Source organism: Mobula hypostoma, chromosome 16, assembly GCF_963921235.1.
Source record: "Mobula hypostoma chromosome 16, sMobHyp1.1, whole genome shotgun sequence".
Lineage (NCBI taxonomy): Eukaryota > Metazoa > Chordata > Chondrichthyes > Myliobatiformes > Myliobatidae > Mobula > Mobula hypostoma.
Genome location: NC_086112.1, coordinates 16,771,665 through 16,788,002, shown reverse-complemented (window position 1 = coordinate 16,788,002; position 16,338 = coordinate 16,771,665). Strand labels below are relative to the sequence as shown.

Below are 16,338 nucleotides of genomic sequence, written 5' to 3'. Positions count from 1 at the left end.
GTACAGTTTGGGGCAGTGGAGTTTAGCTTGTACGTTGTGTGTGTGTGTGTGTGTGTGTGTGTGTGTGTGTTTTTCCTCCAGGTGCTCGTTTCCTCCCACAGCCCATAGACCAACCACTTAGTAGGTTAATTGGTCATTGTAAATTGCTGTGATTAGGTAGGGTTAAATCGGTGAGTTGCACGGTACTTTTAAATAAATGAAATAAAAAATTACTACTACTCCCAATTAACAAGTCTTGAGTAGTAAAAGCATTCAGTTTGGTGGTTGAAGCTGGGAGTTGTAAAAAAATAGCAGTGAAATATTCCCACTAACTGGTCCCCTGAAGACGGTTTGTTGGTGGCCATCAGCAGGTGAAAGGGTGAAGAATGCTGCTTTTGTTGACTTATAAATCAAAAGCTACAAGAGGAAGCTTTGTGAAACGATGTTATTGCTGGGTCAATGATGTAATTAAACAGAAGATTATACGTGATGAAACACACAAAACATCTGCTCACTTCAAATGTCTATTTTGTTATAATTGTCCAAGCACATCTTGTAAAGTTTAAGTTGTTGTTAAATTGTGGTCAAGAAATCCTTGGTTATATTTAATTTAGCCAATGCTGAGGGGGTAAACACTGGGCGAGCACTAATGTTGTTTAAAAATACTTTGTATTCATTTAATTAAGCAAATAACTAAGTAACTTTGAAATAATAGCAGTACATCAGTCTTCCTTTGAATTTCTTTTTCACTGCCAAAAATATAATGCTTCACCTTATAACTGAGATATTGTTTTCACAGTAACTGCAACACCTTGTTTGGAAAGGACTCTGGCCTTTGGGATAAATCGACCGGTTTGTAATTAACACAATTTTTCTTATCCTTCATTCGCTCCTGGTTGGATTTTGGCTTTGATATAGATCATCGCTGCATACACAAGGTGCGAGTGGTCAGAGCTGTTAAAGCTGAACGTGTGGATATCACTGTTTGATCATGTTCTGAATCTGGAGGGCTGAATTACTGTGAAGACATTAAGTGCAGCAGCAATTTGAGCCTCTTAATCCTCGATACAGCAAAGCTAGGATAGTTTCCTAGGAGCAAGGTTAGTATAATTGCACATATTACCGAGCCTTCAATGTACATAGTCCAGTGACTGTATATAACAGGAATAGAAGCAGAAAGGAAGAAAGATCCAGCAGCATTCCTTTCATTGCCTCAGAACACGTCAAAGCATTTTACAGCAAAGCTGAAGTGCACTCATTGTTGCTACAAAGAAAATAAGGCAGCTATCTCAGAAGATAACAAACAACAATATGATTGATTTATTTATTTAGAGAGATACTGTATAGCACAGAACAGGCTCTTTTGAGCGAATGAACTGCACCACCCCGTCACCCCAACAACCCACCTATTTAACACTAGCCTAATCACAGGACAATTTACAATGAGCAATTAACTTTGAACCTGTACTTCTTTGGACTGTAGAAGAAACCCAGAACACCTGGAGGAGACACATACGCGGGCAGGAGAAACACACAAAATTCTTTACAGACAGCCCCAGAATTGAACTCTGAACTGCCCTGAGCTGCAGTAGTGTTGCACTAACCACTACACTACCGTGGCGCCCAGATAATCTGTCATTGATGACAGTAAATATTTTGGTACAAATGATGCTATTATATACAGTATTTAACTGAAAATGAAATAGAAGACATCAAATAGGGTTAAGACATTTTGTTTATTCTCTCTACATTTAATGTGACTTATTGATCCTATTGTTTCTATCACAGTGACATTCCAAATCTATCAATGATATAGATAAAATCCAACCAACAACATACAAACAACAGAAACCAGAATATGTTATTAACCTTGTATTGATTGATCTCAGATCATTAATAAAAATAACCAGCAGCACTCCAATCTGCGTCTACTCTCTGCCTGTAAATAAGAGAGAGAAAGTGGTCACTGTTAGGGCTGAGGCAGTGTTCACGAGGGGATTGGGGGTATTTGACCAGGTTGTGAAAGCTTTGAGTTTACAGAAATACTTAGCTTTGCCTTCGAGGGAAGGAATCAACTGAATAAGTTGAAATTGTCAAAGAAAATCAGAACGAGGATGCACACTCAACATTTTAGATGCAGATTCATTTATCACATCTACACCAACATACACAGTGAAATGTGTTGTTTGCATTAATAACCAATGCATCCTAGGATGTGCTGGGGATAGCCAGCATGTATCGTGACACATTCTGGCGCCAACACAGCATGCTCAAAATGGAACAGATTCTTCCCCTCTGCATTCAAATTTTCATACATTCCAAGAACCCATAAAAATGCATCAATATTTGGCTCTTTTTTTACACTATTTAATTTATTTTTATATTTCTTACTGCTGCCACAAAACAAACAAATTTCCCAAAATATGTCAGTGATAATAAAGCTGATTCTAAATCTGCATATACGAGAAATCACTCTAACACACGCACGCTTTCCTGGAATGGGACGATATGAGCAGCATGGCAGCATAATGCTATTACAGTGCCAGTGACTGGGGTTCAATTCCCAACACCGTCTGCAGGGAAATTATATGTTCTCCCTGTGACCATGCGAGTTTCCTCTACGGGCTCCGATTTCCTCCCACATTCTAAATTAATTGCTGTAATTGGGTGGCAAAGTCTCGTGGGCCGGAAGGGCTGTGTCTCTAGAATTTAAAAAAATAAATAGATCAAACAGACTGAGCTTAAAAGAGTGAGAGATGATCTCATTAAACTGTATTTTCTCAAAGGGCTCAACAAGATAGGTGCAAGACAGATGACGTTTGAAGTGTCACAGTTTCAGAATAAGTGGATGGTCATTCAGGACAAAAATGAGAAAAAAATTTTCATTGAAAAGATGGTAAATCTTTAGAATGCTTGACCAAATAGAGCTTTGGAAGACCAGGATAGATTTTTTTGGATGTTAAGGGACATTTAGTAAGACATTACAATGGTGCTGAGGTAAAATGTTGAGTATAATCTTATGGAATTGAAACACGGGTCAAATTGACTACTTTTATTTGTCAAAAGTCTCTAATACATAATATTTTTCTCTGAAGCTACTTTATTTGTAATTTCAGTTTTGTCTTAAATTTATTAATCAATGAGAGTTTCTACTGTTCTAATAAATACTTAAAACGAGTGCCACAGTAGCAGAGCAGTTAGTGTGACACTGTTACAGCTCAGAGTGTTCAGCGTTCAGAGTTCAATTCAAGCACCACCCGCAAGGAGTTTGTATGTTCTCCCCACGGACTGTATGGGTTTCCTCCGGGTGCTTGGGTTTCCTCCGAGTGCTTTGGTTCTCTCCCACATTCCAAAGACGTACGGGTTAGTAGGTTAATTGGTCATTGTAAATTGTCCTATCATTAGGCTAAGGTTAACTAGCTGGGTGGTGGGCAGTGTGGCTTATTGGGCCGGAAGGGCCATTACGTGCTGTTTCTCTAAATAAATAAAATGGTGGAAGCACTCAGTAAATCAGGCAACATCTATGGAAAGAGAAACATAGTTAACATTGAATTTGGTAGATCATTGCAATTCTAGGAACGTTGGTAAATGAATGACTAGGAAGGGTTAAAGATGAAGAAAGCTTTCAGCTTAACAAGAACTTGGGGGAAGGGGAGGAGAGAACAAAGGGGAAGATTTTTGATGGTGGAGAACGGACAAATGTTGGTGGTGACAGCTGAAAAAGTGAAGAAAGGTTTATGAATAACAAATAAAATGTCTGGGGGGAGACGCACGTAGGAAGTGGAAAATTAAATCTGAAATTACCAGATAAAAGCACGTGCGAAATGTGAGATGCAAGAATGGAAGATTACCTAAAATCATTGAGTCCAGAAGGCTGTAATGTACTGAGTTGCTGTAATGTACTCAGTTGAAGATGAAGAGCTGTTCTTTAAGTTTATGTTTGGGCATTGTGTTAAGTGAAAATCTATCTTGGCTTCTGCTTGAGTTCTCTACAAGTACAGAATACATTAATTGTCAGTAAAAACAAGAAAGAGCTGAGAGGATAGTATATTGCAAAGGCCAGAGGACCAGATAAAGCACAGAAGACATGCTCCAGGGTACCATAAGTATGTGATCTGTGGTAAAGATTGAAGATTACCTCTAATTGTCGCATGTACATAAAACATACAGGGAAATGCGTTGTTCGCATCGAAGACCAACACAGTCCAAATATGTGCTGGAAGGCAGCCTGCAAGTGTTGCCATGCTTCCAGCACCAACTTAGTATTCCCACAACTTACTGACTCTGACCTACACATCTTTGGAACGTGGGAGGAAACCGGAGCACCTGGAGGAAATCTACACGGTCACGGGGAGAATGCACATTCTCCTTACAGACAGCAGGGTTATTGAACCCTGATTACTGACACGAACCACTACGCTACTATACTGCTCCCCACCCCACCCCCAGGTATTACAGGTATCTTGAAACGCTGCTGTTCACAAGCTTACTGCATTTATTACACAATGGCTGTTCCTCACATTCAATCATGAGATAGGAACATCTTTGCACATTTTTCACAGACAGGGTATCTGCCTCAGCTTAAAAGTTTACAAGAGTTATGGTATAAGAGTAGCAATACAATGAAAATCAGAATAAGCCCTGATGCTGGAAATCTGAAACAAAAGCAGAAAATGCTGGAACTGGAAAGGTCTGGCAAAAAAAAAATCTTTTGCACTTCCACAGACACTGCCTGACCTGCTGCGTATTGCCAGCATTTTCTGTTTTGACACGTTAGGCAAGTAGATACCTATTGACATGAACAGATCATTTCTCTGTATCTATTCACTCCCAGTATTTTAGGGGAAAAAAATCTTAATTTCGAATGGGAGAAACGCTTGATGTTAATAAATATAACTAAATATTCAAGGGAGCAAGCATGATATAAAATAACCAGAGAAAAAGCTCCAATTAAATAATTTGTGTTAAGAACATAATTAAAGTTCAAAGTTAATTTATTATCAAAGTACAAATGTCAAAACTGTCACAAAGTACAAATGTTTCTTGCAGGCATACTCAATAAATCATAAAAGAATCAAAGAAAGACTGCACCAACTTGGGGGTTCGACCAGTATACAAAAGGCAATGGACTGCACAAATACATACATACATACATACATAAATAAATAAGCAAGCAAGCAAGCAGGCAATAAATATCAAGAACATGAGATGAAGAGTCGTTGAAAGAGAGTCCATAGGTTGTGGGAACATTTTAGTGACGGGTCAGGTGAAGTTGAGTGAAGTTATCCCCTCTGATTCAAGAGCCTCACGGTTGAGGGATAATACCTGTTCCTGAACCTGGTGGTGAGAGTCCTGAGGCTCCTGTACCTTCTTCCTGATGGCAGCAGTGAGATGGAATATAAATGCATTACAGCTACCATGTATAGTTTTTAAAATGCCCATTCAGATATTTCCTTCCTAGGGTGTGGGAAGGGTGGATACTACCCGCAGAGAGGAAACTTGACAGCTGGGTTTCTATTGCATGCTTTGGAACAGGCATTTCAAGAATGACAAAGGCAACGACCTGGAAGTTGGCATAGATCTGATGTTAAAAGGACAGGGGTCACACAACATAAAGCAGCAGGAGAAAAGGGCAGAACGTCCCTGGTATGAATATAAAGCACCTGTGAAATACAAGACACAAAGTGCTCTAAATACCCAGCAGGCCAAACAGCATCGTGAGGATAGAAGCATGGTCAATAACTCAGGTCAGTGATGAAGCATTCTCAGTTCACTGTGCTTTTATTTCAGCTTTCCGGCATCTGTAGTTTTTTTCAGTTTTTCAAGTAATAACTTTTTGATCTTTAACACTGACAGAGACTTGCTGAGCTGAACAGCATGTTTGACACCATAAATTCTATCGATTCAAGATTCAAAGTACATTTATTATCAAAGTATGTATGCAGTATACAACCCTGAGATTCATCTTCCCACAGACACGAAATGAAGAAACATCATGAAACCCACTCAAAGAAAACACGATTTACAAAAATATATTTACACGCCGCCTCCTTCTTCATTTTCCCTCTGTTGCAACATAATAATAACTGATCAATCTAGAGTTTTGGAGCACAGGGCTGAATTTAATAATTTGTTTGATCTGTAATGCTGACTGAAACCTGCTGAGTAGGCTGGTTCAATATGGTAACCATGTGGAATTCTTACGATTATTTCCAAAATAAATATAAAGATTACCTTTACCTTCATTTTCGCTCCATTACAACAAAATAGCAACTGATCAATGCAGAGACTGGGAGCACTGGGCTGTACCTTAACTTCCCGATATGCAGGGTGAGAGAGGGGTATCAGTACTGAAAAGCAGACCCTGAATTGTCCGCAGCATTTTTTCTCTCGGGTGATGCAATCCAGCTACTAGCTATTATTTTTAGGTTTACTAACTACTCAGGCTGAGTGGGATGTGATGACAATGCGCACAATTCAATTTTGGCTGCTCTTTTCAATTGAGCGCACCAAGCGTGACATTTGCTAGATGCTGGAGGTGGCTGCACTACACAGGGCAACCGGAGAAAGGGCCGCACAGATGCAAGTGCTGCATCTCAACTTGGTGACCTTCCACAAGAGGTCACACTGGGAGCCACAAGGTCCGGCAGGGACCTTGCATTCCCCAGCGGGAAGAAGTCGTCTGCCGCTGAGATCCAGGAGGCGTGGCTGTGATTCAGTATTGCAAGGCTTTAATACCTTCATTAAATGTGCCATCATTGCCGAGCCTGGAGTTCGGTCCTCCATTCAGTATCCTCATTTGCCTCCATCGGCAGGTGCTGGAGTCGATGCTGAAGACTGAAGCCCGAAGGTCATTGGAAGTCTGGAAACTGAGGCCTGATGGCCAGAACCCTTAGTCTGTGATATTCTGCGAATTTGCTGCGGAAGTCAAAGGCCCATTGTCTGTGATTCCGAGTCCATGCGAAGCTTGAGGCTGAAGATGCCCTGTACTGGGGTTGAAGGACTGGGTGGGAGGGAGGCACAGGGCTTGTTTCAGACTATGAGACATAAGAGCAGAATTAGGCCATTTGAGTCTACTCCTCCATTCTATCATGGCTGATTTATTATCCCTCTCAAACCCACTTTCCTGTTTTTGCATAATCTTTGATGCCCTTGTATTATGTCTGTCCTACGTTTTATCTCATGTTCTATGCTACATCTATCCACAATCAGTCAGCCCTATGTCATCTATCAGATGTGGACTGATGTAACATCTTACAGAGCATGATTTATATAAAAATTCTTACTTCGATCCATTTTCGTTTTTCTCTATCGAATTGTTAGGGTGTAAACCAGACTTGGTGAACAGTATCACAAGGGATTTGTGGCCCTCTGCATGAAAAGCAGTCAATGGACTAACTTTCATCCAGAGAATCTGGTTTCAAGTGCGTCTGCAAGTACTACACAAGTCTGGGTAGGCATAAAAGTGGACAAGCCCTCTCCCAATATGGCAATCGCATTTGCAAAGGTTGTGGTATAACTTCTGTGGGAAATGGAAATAGTGTTGTGTAGTGCACTTAAAGTTGTAACAGTGGCACACTATGATCAGGAAATGGAAGAACATTTCATTTGCATCATCTACGCCATAACTGTGTTCCCATAATTACAAGCAGCTAGTCCCTAATAAGATACCTATCCTTGACAACAAGAAATTACTGACATTCAAATATTATTGTTGTTTTGTTGCTTGGTATGTTCTGTTAAGCATGTTGGCCATGCAATGTTGCCACCAGAATACATGTCACTACCCTCATTCAAAGTTTTTCTCTTCACTCTCCACACAGAAATGGCATACAGAACATCAAGTGAGTGTGGAAAACAGGCACTGACCCTCCAGCCATTTTGTAACTTATGTCAGCAGTGGTGGGAGCCCTGGAGATGACCTGCGTAACAACATGCACAATAGTTTCTAAGATAGTTTCTAAGAATAGCACATTCGAAAGGCAACTGGCTCTAGTATTGTACAATGAGAATAATTCATGACCCTAGGTAATTTCTCAGGTAAGATCATGTTCGGCCCAGTTTTGTGGGCTGAAGGGCCTGTATTGTGCTGTAGGTTTTCTATGTTTCTATGACCTCAGTTTGAAAAAATGGGTCCAGAACTGGTATTTTAAATTTAAGTAAAAACATATGAAATTAGGAAATGGTAGTGGTGCTTGAGCATTTAGGCCTTTTAACTGCACATCATCGTTTCTTAAGATCCTGGCTGATCATGGGTCTCCACACCGTTTCCTGCACTATTCCCACATTTTCATTAAGTTTTTTTTAATGCAGAAGGTGGTGAAATTTTCGACTTCTCTCTCCCAGAGGGCTGTGAAGACCGTGTCATTTTCATTCAAAGCAGAACTTGATAGCTCCCAGAATACCGGGAATTTAAGATGAAAAACAAGCAGAGGGCATATTGTATCAGTCTTCATCACAGAGGATTCAAATAACATCTCAGAAATGGCTGGAAACTAGTAACTGGAGGGGTGGGGGGGAAGGGAGAACAAGATGGCACCAGTAGTGCAGTGGTTAACCCAAAGGTTTAGAGCATCAGCGATCAGCGCTCAGGGTTCAATTGTACATTCTCCCCGTGACCATGTTGGTATCCAACAGCTATTCCAGTTTCCTCCCACATTCCAGAGATGAACAGTTACCAGTTAAGTAAGTAGTGGGCATGCTCTGTTGGCATCGGAAGCATGGCAATACTTGTGGGCTGCCCCCAGCATATCCTTGGACTGTGTTGGTTGTTGACATAACAAAACGTAGTTCACTGTATGTTTCGATGTACATGTGATGAATAAAGCTAATCCTTTTTTAATCTTTAAAATTACAACCACCAGCGTAATGAAACTCGGCAAGTTGTTAGAGTTGTGGGCTGATAATTCTCCGGGGCAAAGTCAAGGTCTAAGCTGAGTTTATTGTCACATGCATAATTACATGTACGCACAGGTGCAACGAGAAACTTTACTGCAGCAGCATCACAGCCGCAAAGCATCATTTCAACAGTATTCACAAGAAATCAATAAATTAAACAAATTATACATGTTTTGTTTACAAGAAAGAACACATATAGAACAAAGAAAGTCAATTTTAGTGCAAAATGATCATAGTGTAGTGGTCAGGTTTAAGAAATGCTCTTGGAGTTCACTTTCATATTTTAGAATAAGTGTCTAGAGAGTTAGCTAGTCTGGTTTTAACAACAAAGATTCCCTATATTTGGAGAAGTTTCCATCAGATCGGAAAATACCAAAAGTAACTTTTTTATTGAAAATAGTGAGGGGATGGTAGGATTAGGGAACAGGAAAGAGGTTCGCTTAATATTGGTAACAGGGAGAATCTCAGAAGTTATTATTAAAGGTATTAAAGCAGGTTACAGACAAATTCAGGTAATTTCTTCACACATCAACTGCTAGCTACTTAAGGAAACAAGACACTCCTTTCTAAAAAAAGACTAATTCCACCATTGAGAAGTGATAATGCCCAGGGACAGTGCACTGTCTGCTAACAAGAAGTCCAATTTAGTAAACCAACAGCAGGCTGCACTTTAGTTCATTCAGAATTCAGGCGGTGTCTTTCAGTGGATTGAGGAAAAAGACTGCAAAGTACTTCCAAAGTTTGAAGGTGTGTGGTGCAGTACTCTCCACTTGCTTGGATTAGTGCAGCTCTATCAAATGCAACATTGTCCAGGGCAAAGTAGCTCACTTAACTGGTGGACCCATTGGCATCTAAAATATTTATATCCTCCCATCAATTTCTCATGGGCAATCAAAGATAACCTTAAAACAGCGGCCTTGCCAGCAATGCTCAGATCCTGGGAAAATGAATATATTCTAAAAAGATGGCAAATATCTTGCCAATAGTTGACATGATAGCCCAAGTAGTCGCAAGGCATGTTAAGGAAACAACAATTCCCTGTATCCCCTATGTGGCAAAACGCAGCTTGCAAACTAGAACTCTCCACTGAGTCTCTCTTTCCTGTTCAATTGTGCCTATGAGGGGAACAGCTTGTTACAGCTCCTGAGACTTCTGCTGACGCCAATCATGGTCTTCTTCATTGTAATTAACACAACTGCAGTGATACCAAATACATTGATCATTGGCAGCATCTGCAGTATAAATGAGAACAAAGCAAGTAGGCTAACTTAGCAGGCTAACAAAACTTCCTCCAAAGTTTAATGTTTAACCTACCCAGAGAGTTTCTATGAAGAAATCCTGCCAACTCTTACAGCCTTGTCCAATTCTATTATGCTTCACTTCATTCCCTGAAGCTCAAGAAACTCACACATACTGAGTTGAAAACTTGAAACATATCACATAGGAGCAGAATTACGCCATTCGGCCCATTGCGTCTGCTCTACCATTCCATCATGGCTGATTTATTATCCCTCTCAACCCCATTCTCCAGCCTTTTTCCCGTAACCTTTGACACCCTTACAAATCAAGAACCTATCAACCTCCACTTTAAATGTACCCAATGACTTGGCCTCCACAGCAGTCCGTAGCAACGAATTCTACAGATTCAGCACCCACTGGCTGAAGAAATTCCTCCTCACATTTCTGTTCTAAAGGTACTGTATGCCCTTGTACTCTGAGGCTGTGCCCTCTGGTCCTAGACTTCCCCACAAGGGTCTCAACCCAAAACATCGACTGTTTACTCGTCTCTATAGATGCTGCCTGGCCTGCTAAGTTCCTCCAGCATTTTGTGTGTATTGCTTGGATTTCCAGCGACTGTAGATTTTCTCTTGTATATGAAACATCCTCTCCACATCCACTGTATCTGGGCCGTTCAATATTCATTCGGTTTTAATGAGATCCACTCTCATTCTTCTAAACTCCAGTGAGCACAGGCACAGAGCCATCAGGCACTCCTCAAATGTTAACACTTTCATTCCTGTGAATCTTCCCTGGACCCTCTCCAACGGCAGCACATCCTTTCCTAGAAAAGTGACCCAAAGCTGCCATAATCCAAGTGCAGTCTGACCAACGCCTTGTTCTATAATATAATGCTCAATGTGTGATCACCACATTAAATATTACCAACCTGTTATTCCCTTGAGATTTCCCACATGGCCTAATGAGCTCCAATTACATACTGGAAGGCTGCCATATGATTTTTACTGCTCCTTCATACTGCCTGATGCTATGCTCATCACACGCAGAGGTAAAATCCTCTGGACAGCCTTTCACTGCTTTTGGTTGGAGTTAACCATAACTTTTGTGAACTTCAGATCTGAATGTAATTTGCTTATTATTACAGTACTTTTATTTTTTTTCATGAATTTTTTCTGTATATTGGGTGTTTGATGGTCTTTTTTATTGGGTTTCTCTGTTTTGTGGCTCCCTGTGGGAGATCAACGTCAAGGTTGTAAATAGTATACATACTTTGATAATAAATGTACTTTGATTTTGAACTAGGAAGTTGCCTTGTATTTCAAAAAGCCGCATTTTACTTCAGGAAGCTGCTTACTAAGTTTAAAATTTCTTCCTTTATTATTAATTAAAACTATACAAGATAACGTGAAAAATCTTAAACCCAATAGGGACTTGAGGGGCGACTTTTTCACGCAGAGGGTGGTGAGTATATGGAACGAGCTGCCAGAGGAAGTGGTTGAGGCACGAACAATAGTATCAGTCCTGAAGAAGGGTCTCGGCCCAAAATGTCGACTGTTTATTCATTTCCATAGATGCGGCCTGGCCTGCTGAGTTCCTCCAGCATTTGTGTGTGTTGATTTGGATTTCCAGCATCTGCAGATTTCCTTGTGTTTACAATAGTATCATTAAAGTAGAGCTTGGACAAGTACACCAAGGGACAAGGCACAGAGGAATATGGGTCAAACACTGGAAATTGGGACTAGCTGGGCAGGCACTGTGGTTAGCATGAACTCTTTTGGGCAGGAGGCCCTGTATCCGTGCTGTATTGTTCTATGACTGAAAGAAACTTATGATCCAACTTTATCAAAACAAAACAAATTTATGTATAACAAACGGCAGAGAGAGAACAGTACCACTTTAGAGAGAGTAAATCTTTGTATTTGATCAAGGAATTTAATTGCTGTCAAGTCAGATCTGAAAATCCATCTTGTACCTGCCTCTGACAAATTCCAAAAAAGCTGAAATAGAATTAATTTCAGGTTGCCATGGAAAACATTGTCACAAATTGCTCAGCAATTATTTCCTCGCAGTTAAGTTTCTCCCTTGGCTAAATGTACTGATTAGGAATCGAATATGTTACTCAGACATTCTAATTCATTAAATTTCTGCATTTTTGTGAAGTAGATAGAAGTGGACAAATCCTTCATCTGAAGTTAAATCACACGTAGTTTCTTTGCTTATAGAGTGCATCCAGAGACAGAAATGCAACAGATCAGAAGACACATGTATGTTTGTTGTCACATGAATTGCTTTGTGCAGTTAGATAACATTCATCCATGTGCTGGTGGCCAGCCAAGTTATCAAACCTTATGTCTGCAACAGTCCGAATTCCACCTACTAAATATAAAAACCCACATCCCAAGTTAAATTTCAGGCTGCATTTCACTACAACTGATCTGACTTCAGAACAAACTCAAAGTTCAAAGTAAATGCATTATCTATACGTATATGTCATCATATGCTTTCCTGAGATTTATTTTCCAGAAGGCGTTTACAATAGAACCAAGAAATACAATGGAATCAATGAAAAACTACAAATGCAAGCAGCAAATGTGCAAAAGACAAACTGTGCAAGTACAAAAAAAATGAATAAATTAAGTAAATCAATAATACTGAGAACGTGAATTGTACAGTCCTTGAAAGTCAATCCACAGGTTGTGTTCAGTGATCAGTTCAGTGTTGAGGTGAGTGAAGTTATCCACGTTGGTCGGAGGGTAATAACTGCTCCTGAACCTGGTGGTGTGGGGCCTACGGTTCCTGTACCTCCTATCTGATGGCTGCAGCGAGAGGAGAGCATGACCTGGATGGTGCAGGTCCTTGGCGATAAAACTCGAAAAATGGTTTCAGTGAGCTGTATGAACAGTTTTACTATTGAATCCATCTTTACTGGATGCCATCTGGCAAAGCAAAAGGTAAGAAGGATCATTGTATGGCATTGCAGACTTGGTTTAGGAGTACTTGTCCTGAGCCATCAAGACATCCCTGCTTTGCTGATCACGTCTACCATTCCTCAAACTTCACCTATCAGGTGAAGAGATTGATTTTATGCTTTGCTGGTTCATGCATTTTTATTTTGAAGACCGAGATATCTGAATACATTGTATTGGTATATCATACTTCCTTTATTATAGTTGTGGTAAAAACATAGACCTGGATGATCGAGCTGGTGGTGACCCACAATAGAACTGAAGCAACAGTAGTTGCTCCTGAACCAACATGGATAACTTCACTCACGTCAACACTCAATTGTGAGTGTTGCTTTAGATTTCCAGCATCTGCAGATTTTCTTGTCTTTGTCAACACTGAATTGATTCTAGAACCTATCAACTCACTCTCAAAGACTCTACAACTATTAACACGAGAAAGATGTTGGAAATCTGAAGCAACACATACAAAAATGCTGGATGATCTCAGCAGATCAGGCAGCTTCTGTGGAAATGAATAAACAGCCATTTCCATTCGTCAGGACTGGAATGGAAGGGGGAAAGATATCAGAATGAAAGGGTGGGGGAAGGGGAAGGATGGTAGCTAGAAGGTGATAGGTGAAGTCATGTGGCTAGAGAAGAAGGAATCTGATTAGGACCATGGGAAAAAGGATGAGGGGGCCCGAAGGATGTAGTAGATAGGCGAGAAGAGGTAAAAGGTCAGAGTGGGGAATAGAGGAATTATTATTATTTGTTTTATTATTATTATTTTGTTATTTTTGCACTTGCATAGTTTGCCTTATTATACACATTGGTAGTTTGTCAGTATTTGTATGTAGTTTTTCATTTTTTGTATACCTTTATTCTACTGAGAATGCCAGCAAGAAAATGAATCTCAGCATAATAAATGGTGCTATGATCATACTTTGATAGTAAACCTACATTGAACTTTGTAATTGAACAGGATGGATTTTGAATGAGTCTCAGAATCTTAGCTTTTTCTTTACGAGCATCAGCACTTCCCTAAGTTGCTAATCCTATTGATAAAAATCCATAAAGATAAATATGGAAAATTCATAAATACAAAGATTACTTTACGAGGCACATCCTGCAGCAGAGGATGAAGAATTTCCATCTCCTCTCTGTTTCTCAATTCATGTTAATAGTGCTCTATGTTCCATTAACATTCCTTATGTTGCTCAATATAGGGTGCTACAAGCTGAGTTGCTGAGCTGCACAGTCTATAGAAACAAACAATCTTTAACCAGGTGTAATTGCCTGATTGAAGACCACTTGTTTCTACAGACTCTGTAGTTTCAATATTGCTGTGACTACACCAAATGACTTAAAGCAGTGGTAAAACCAATATTGTTGGAACAACAGACAAAACATTGGAGGATCTCGGAAAATTAGGCACCATCTATGGAGTGAACAAACAGCTGACTTTTCGGGCTGAGACCCTTCTTGAGTCCTGATCAAGGGTCTCGGCCTGACATATTTATTTCTCTCCATAGATGCTGCCTGACCTGCTGAGTTCCTCCAACATTTTTTGTCTTTTTCTCTGGATTTCCAGCATCTACAGAATCTCTTGTGTTTTTTGTTGGGATAAATTTTTTTCCCCCACACAGATAGTCACAGGGTTGGGAGCTCATTTGATCCCATGCAGCTCTTAGAACAAATTTCCATAGTATTCAACTGTTTCTGAAATAATTGCACATTCTTTTCTTCCTCTCTCTTCCACTGCATTATCATCTGAGTGAAAAAGTTCTTGTCATCAAATCAAATTTCTTTTTTGGTAGTCTGCTCTCTTCTTCAACTCCAATACTAACTGTGTGAGAAAGTTCCTGTTGTCAAACCAAATTACTTTTTTGCTAGTTTGATCAATGGCTAGTACTATTGTCAATATATTAGGTTTAATCCTGACATTTAAAATCTGAAATCACTTGCTTGTCTGTTTGCAAAAGAAATCTTATACTTTGTTGAACAAAATAAACCCAACCCCTTTTCCACCTTAAACCCGTGTGAAATTACTGCCTAATCAAGTTAATGATTGTTTAAGAACTGTGGTTAAATCAACAAGATGAGTTATATAATCGTGAAATACCAGCTTTTGCTTGTAAATAACTATAATCAAAAACACTGACCTCAACTGCTCTGTTTGAACGAGATTTTAACCACACCTTACTCATTAATTAGTAAGGGAGGATTTCAAGAGCAAAATAAAACTCAATACAACCATTTATTAAAGAAGCCAATAGCTTAGCCAACCATTGCATCCAATAAAATAGTCAGTAAAATTTGACACCACAACTTTAGGTAAGAGAGGGTTTACTCTAACACTTGCAGAAATCCACAAGAGTTCCCAGCAATCTCATCTGTCTGGAGACAGGAAAACAGAAGATATATGTATATTTTAATAGCTTTTTAATACTTAGCAAGAATAATAACTGGCTAAGTCATTTAACAACACTTTGCAGAATATAAACTATACACTGAATTACTGAGAATGCCGTGGAAGCCTGACGATATGGATAGTTTATCTACATATTGGCAGGAGGTTGAAGGTACCGCAGTAATGGAAGAGATGAGATGATATGAGGAGTGCTGTTAGATCATTTATACTCGTGTAACTGGTGTGGGGCTGCAGCATTTGGGAGCTTCTCTAGGGTATTATTACTACAGCAGTGCTGACTGTGCATACCCCGGTTATTTAGTTCACTGTGACTGGAGAAAGATGTCAAATTAGTCCCGGCCGCTATAGATCCAAGTGTTGCTCAATCCTTGCTAGGACATCTACCTAAAATGCTTCAACTGATAGGGATCCAGGAGCAGAACTTCTGTATCCTACCTCCCACCTGTAAAGGCATGATGCTGAAAGTGTCATGAGAACGTAGGCAGTCTGTTACTGATTTCTAATAAATAGCTCAGATCAAGAACTTCTTCTGTATACTCCCCTATTTTTCCAAGATTATTAGAGTCTGGCTTCTAAACATCTAAGGAGGGGAGGAGAAGATGGCAGCGTGACGCAGCGCGCGCGGCCACTCTGAAATCATATCAGTATTTGTAAGTAGGGGACCGTGCACGATCCTGATTTCATGGAGACAGATGTGAGAAGCACAGAGGAACGTCTGGAGAAACTTCTGAAATGCCTGCTTCACTGCCGTTGCTATTGTGCGATCGAGTATCTCCGGAGGGGAAGGCCCCAAATCCTCAGCTTTGCCTGTTGCTGGGGTCAGGGTCAAAGCGCTCGGCAGAGATG

General features: G+C 40.0%; 1 protein-coding gene across 3 annotated transcripts in view; it reads right to left on the bottom strand.

The window, feature by feature from the left end:
- Positions 1 to 16,338, bottom strand: part of rgmb (repulsive guidance molecule BMP co-receptor b) — a 211,633-nt gene that overhangs the window by 87,196 nt on the left and 108,099 nt on the right. The gene's annotated exons all lie outside the window — the stretch shown is intronic.